This window comes from Perna viridis, chromosome 8 (genome assembly GCF_037379345.1).
Source record: "Perna viridis isolate PV_CMFRI_1.1 ecotype Kerala chromosome 8, ASM3737934v1, whole genome shotgun sequence".
In the NCBI taxonomy this organism is placed as follows: Eukaryota; Metazoa; Mollusca; class Bivalvia; order Mytilida; family Mytilidae; genus Perna; species Perna viridis.
The window spans coordinates 1420663-1426662 of NC_142452.1; the positions used below are offsets into that span (position 1 = coordinate 1420663).

Below are 6000 nucleotides of genomic sequence, written 5' to 3' on the forward strand. Positions count from 1 at the left end.
CTAAATTACTACGATTCAGGCAATGTATAACATGTAATCCATTGCATGAGAATACTCTAAATAAGATATACAGAAATTCAGGAATAAGTTTTACCTTCCTTACCTTACGATCAATTTACATTCTTGACCAATATTTTGTCACTTTATAAAATCAGCTGACTACAGATGTAAACAATAACAACTTACGTATTTTACTATGGATTGGTGCCAGGCAATGTCTGTAATCATTTGGTCTTATGCCAGTAAAGACAACCAAATCAATAATATAGAATTTAAATGAAGTCTCATGTTTTATGTTTATAATAATATTGATATTATATCTAGATGCACTTTATAATGGTCAGATTAAAGGAGAAAAATGCCTTAAACCTTGTAGTACATGTATGTACTGTAACGTAATGAGCAGAATAAACAGTGTAACCTTAGGGTTTGAACTCAACAGAGGAATTTCTTATAGTGATGACAAGTTTCACAGTCATGTGTCAGAACAACTATCTAAATTGATTGATTGATTGATTGTTGGGGTTTAACGTCCGAGCAGCAATATTTCAGCTATATTCACACGATCTAAATTAATTCTTTATTAATAAGTTTTTTTAATATTTTTGATATGAACTTGATCTGTCGTGGTAGACAAGCTATGTTCAGTTTAAAATTGTTCACAACATCATGTCAAGTCGAAATTGAAAGCTTAATAAAAATACTCTTTTTTCTAACTTAATTACCATTAAATGAAGTTCAACTTAGAACTGCTGTTTCAATATTGTTCAGTTAGACTCTAGAATTAATTTTGTCAGAGTTATGGAAACTTACAATATAAGCTAAAAAAATAGTCTAGGTTCTCATGCACTGCCACATCACCTAAAACACTCCAGCATCAGTGATTTCTATCGTCTAGGTTCTCATGCACTGCCACATCACCTAAAACACTCCAGCATCAGTGATTTCTATCGTCTAGGTTCTCATGCACCACCACATCACCTAAATCACTCCAGCATCAGTGATTTCTATTCAACAGCAACAAGAAATCCAGATTTTTTTTGTATTTGGTCCAATAAACAGTTTTCATTTTAAATATTCATCAAAGGGATTGTTTGGACTTCCAAAGTTTTAAGTGATTCTGCATTTATTTGACGCTGATCAAAACATGACCCAAATATCAAGTGTTTGCTATGGAAAATAGAGTATCATTCACAACTTTTCCTCCACATATTTCTGAACTGTATAATAAATATTCATTAGTTTGAGCTACTTACATATCATGAAATATTGCATAAAATAGACATTTGTTTGTATGGCCTTAGTAAATTAGTGTTGACAATCATTGTACAGACTGTAGCTGAAGATCGTTCGCCACAGATTTTATTCCTTTAATTGAATTTTTGTAGTTGTATACATTGTATTAGACTGACCAAGAAGTAAAAAAAGAAACTTATCATTACATTTGGTGATTTATAAATTAATTTATGATAAATACCCTCATCTGATTGGTTAAAATAATTTTGTTATATCTCAATGGATAATAAAATATTGACACACCCCTATTCAGTTCATGTTTACTGATAAAAATATGTTTTAAAATTAATTATAAGAGTTGGCTATGATAAAAATTTTGTCTATTGAAAAATAACAAATTTTCCATGTGCATATTTTGTTTATTGCACTTCGCGCAATAGACAATATGCACATGGAAAATTTATGTTATTTTTTAATAGACAAAATTTTTATTATTGCCAATTCTTAAATAATTAGTATTGACCTACATTTCACCTTGTTCCCTATGTGATAAACTTTTCATTAATACATAGTAAGTACTCATACCTACTCTAGAAGAATAAGCCCTGATTTGTTGTCCTAAAACAAATACCATCATGACTTTCTTGTGTGGTAAACTTGAATGTCCATATTATAAGTCATTTTGATATACATGTACAGAGTTATAAGTTCTAATAACATTAGACAGGTAAACAATGTTTTCAACTACATGTATTTTAAACATGGATGAAAGATATATGTAATACCTTTTGCTACATCAGTGTTTAGCAGCATTTCTAGGCTCTCCACATTTTAGAATGTACATACTGAGATTCTGTTTATTCAAGTACTATTCTCTGTAAGAAACAGGTAATGGGTGGCACATTGTTATAATATATCTATAAGTTGCCTGCACATGTAGCCAATATCTCCCACAAAGCAGAATGTAATGAAATCAAGAATTGTTCACAAAATTAACAGAATTTACATACTTAGGCGTCATTAAGATTTCCATATTACTGTGATAGTAGTACAGTTCATAGGGTTCCAATTTTCGTGGTTTTCATGGGTTTAATAAGCCATGGAATTCATCTTCTAACCAAATATGAAATTTCCCGTTTCATTTATGGATTTATGAAATCCACAGATTCAAGAATCTACAAACTGAAAATTTCCCCCTAAACAACAACAAAAGGCTCCCAGAAGCCTGAATCGCTCACCTTGTTAAAGTTTGTCTTTCAAGGGCAATAAATTTAACAAGGAGCTGTCCAACAATTTTAACTCAAGAAGACATTGGTAGGACTATCATAAGGATCATTTCAGCGATAGAAAGTTTCTTTCTATCTATTATAGTTTTCAAGATAATGGCTGAAAACTGTAAAAATTCATCTTTCAAGGGCAATAACTCTTACAAGCAGTCACCTGACAACTTTGATCTCTGAAGACTTTTGAAGGCCTTATAATAAGGGTCATTTCAGCAATAGAAATAATTTTGCTCAACCTAACAGTTTTGGAAATATATGTGAAAAACTACTGTCTGACCCCTTTGTTCTGTTTATAGTAACAGTGGCCATGTTTTTCAACGGATCAAAAATCACCATTTCAATTCTATGCATGACAACCCAAGGAACATTCATCCAAGTTTGGTTCCAATTGATCAAGTAGTGTCAGTGGAGAAGATTTTTTAAAGAAATAACATTAAAAATAACAAATGTCGAAACAGGGCAATAATTCCAACATGGCTTAACAGATTGAAATGAAAATTTGACCACAGAGAGATCTCATCATGCTGAACACTTTAACACCTGACAGAATTTGGCTAAACCTAACGGTTTTGGAGATATATGCGAAAAATTACTGTCTTACCCCTATGTTCCATTTTTAGTAACAACAGCCATGTTTTTCGACGAATCAAAAATACCCACAACAGTTCTATGCAGGATACCTCAAGGAACATTCATACCAAGTTTGGTTCCTAATGGTCAAGTAGTGTCAGAGGAGAAGATTTTTGAAAGAAATAACATTGAAAATAGCAAAAAAAAACATTGAAAAAGGGCAACAACTCCAACATGGCATAACATATTAAAATGAAAATTGACCACAGATAGATCTCATCATGTTGAACACTTTTACTCCACGTCAGAATTTGGCTAAACCTAACGGTTTTGGAGATATATGCGAATGATTCATCCAATAGCCTGAATAGACAATATGTTTTTTACAGAGTAAGTTTTTAATAAGCATACAGAATGAAAACTTGTTATACTATTGTGTAATATGTATAACCAGTTATAGTGTCCTTAAAGAACTGTAAGACCCTATGTTTAAGTGTTTCAAAAACTAATGCTGTGTTCACACTTGCCCAAAGTGAACAAAGTGAAGCATGTATAAGGAGATGAGCATTTGATTCTTAGTGGTGGGCTTGGAAGGATTTAAAGATAGTGGCACTGTACGGTGCTTTACCTAGAAATGAAGAAATTTTAAAAAGACTTTTTTTTTGGCCGAATGACCTAGTCAGAAAGTGGGTGAATATAAACGTCTCAATAAATACCTAAATGCAAAATCAGTGTCTGATATTAACATTGATATAAAAAACGCAGGATTTTGCAAGTAAGGGGACGATTATTAGATTCTTAGGAGTCTGGCATATTCTTCAGGTCAGAAATTTTATTTCCAGCCGGGCACAAGTCAGATTATTTATTTTCATCATAACCTTGGCTAGATTATTTATTTTTCATACTCATAAAAGAGTCTAATTTTTTTTCTTTAAAAATTCAAATGTGCATATCCGGGTTACCAAAATATAAGGTTTGGGTTCTATATCAAAGCATGTGTTATTTTTTATGTTTATTATTAAAGAAATTATTATATGAAGTTCATTCTCTATAATACAAGACATAGTCTCTACTGTATCCGACAGGTGGCATTCCTGGACCTGAAATATGTCAAAAATTTAGCAGGAAATGTTGCGAGGAACTTTTAGGGAACAGATTCGCATATCTATGTATATGAATGAAATCTACAATTGCAGTATTCAACTACATGTACACATTACCCCAGTCAAGTTGTTCATGTACATTTTGTATTTAATATTGCCAATGGGGACTATTACAGTGTTGTATAAAACTTGTGGAGTATTTAAACACATATACTTTTCTAATTTATTAAACTATGGCGAGCGTAGCGAGCCAAATTTCTTTTAAGGTTTTGGACAGGAAGACTGTTATTTGTTGTTGCATGTATTTCAAACAACATTATTGACATGTTGTTCACTCCACATAAAATTTGAACACTGCTTAGTTTTACAAAATTTTACAATTTGATACTATGATCTTGAACTTCGAATTTTGCTATTTGATTTCTAAAAAAATATCCATCCACAAAACAGCAATTGCTGCAGAATAGCATGTACATTTTACATGGCATCTGAATGTTTACGAAAACAACGTAATCAATACTGGACAACTCAACCAAAAGACATTTTGGACCATGATAATCACGCTTTCTTGCCAAAGCTTGACATTTCAGCCCATACAAACATGTATTTCAGGCCATGACAATTAGAGAATGCATAAGGACAATAAAGACTGTATATCATGACACACTTTTACCAATTTGGAAATTAATAATAACAGGGCTGACAAAAATTATGAAAGGACTTAGTTGTTTGAATTCATGTTTCATCAGGAGCATTTAAGGTTTCACCTTCCTCATATTATTGTTAATAACTTACCTAGTTTGAACTTTCATGAGGCTAGAAAGTAGTAAATTTTGGTCTCGAAGTGCACACCAAAATTGGTGTGTTTTAATGGCTTTGCCGGCTTTGGTAGTTCGGATTATCGGACTTCGGTAAAATGGGAGGACACCATTTTCAGCAAAATAAGTCAGGACAACCCTTAGAATACTTAGACAAAGGCCTGCACAAGCATTTAAGTTGTCCGAGAAGTCAAACTGGAAAAAAATGACAAGAATGAGAAGTAAATTAACAGGCTGCCTCGGTACCCGACCCAGCTTGATCTTCATCCTAAAACCAGGGAATTTGTCCGAATATATTCATTTGACACTCCGTTTTACAATATCATAAATAATTAGAACATTAACTCACTTTTCACTTGAACAGTAGTATATCTTTACTGTTCAGAAGTCGAAAACAGTGGTTTTACTCCTTTGTTTATACGCATCCAAGGTGCCCTGATTGCAGCCATTGAAGTTGTCACGTGATGATGCAAAACAGAATGTACAAGTTATGTCTATTCTGTCCCGAATAAGTCGTTTAATACCGCGAAAAGTACTAAGATTTTTTTAGTCTTAGTTTAAACATGTTTTGTTCAAATAATATTACAAATATATTGAAATTACCATAATTTCCACAAATCTGGGTTATGTCCATTTTTATTGAGGTTTGTTTTTCTTTTTTTGATATTCACTCCCTAGATAAACTGATTTACAGAAGAATATTGTCACTTTTTTACATTATTTTTTTTTTCAAACGTCTATAAATTCTGGTGAGAACCCACATCATGCTTGAAAGCAGGCAAATGTTGTGTCAATTCTAAACAGAAAAATAAAAGTAATAAATAAAGCGCTATGAATTATAGACTTGTATCTTTAACCTCATTTTGTTGTCAAATATGATACCATATATATTAAGAAATACCTTAGTAATAATCATGTCATACATGACAGTCACTATGGCTTCAGAAGCAAAAGGTCTTGTGAAACGCAACTTTTCATTAGTATTCAAGA

At 32.1% G+C, this 6000-nt stretch overlaps 1 protein-coding gene across 7 annotated transcripts in view; it reads right to left on the minus strand.

Moving 5' to 3' along the window:
- The window catches only part of LOC148608879 (uncharacterized), a 50777-nt gene extending 45282 nt beyond the window's left edge, over positions 1-5495 (minus strand). For 3 of the 7 annotated variants that reach the window (XM_088543341.1, XM_088543342.1, XM_088543330.1), the window contains exon 1: positions 5360-5495. The gene's annotated coding sequence lies outside the window, so the exon portion shown is untranslated. Of the gene's footprint in view, positions 1-103; positions 206-813; positions 1008-2021; positions 2112-5359 lie in introns of those variants that run through there. The other 4 variants (XM_088543331.1, XM_088543334.1, XM_088543343.1 and 1 more) reach the window with 4 other exon arrangements.
- Between the last annotated feature and the right edge of the window lie 505 nt (positions 5496-6000).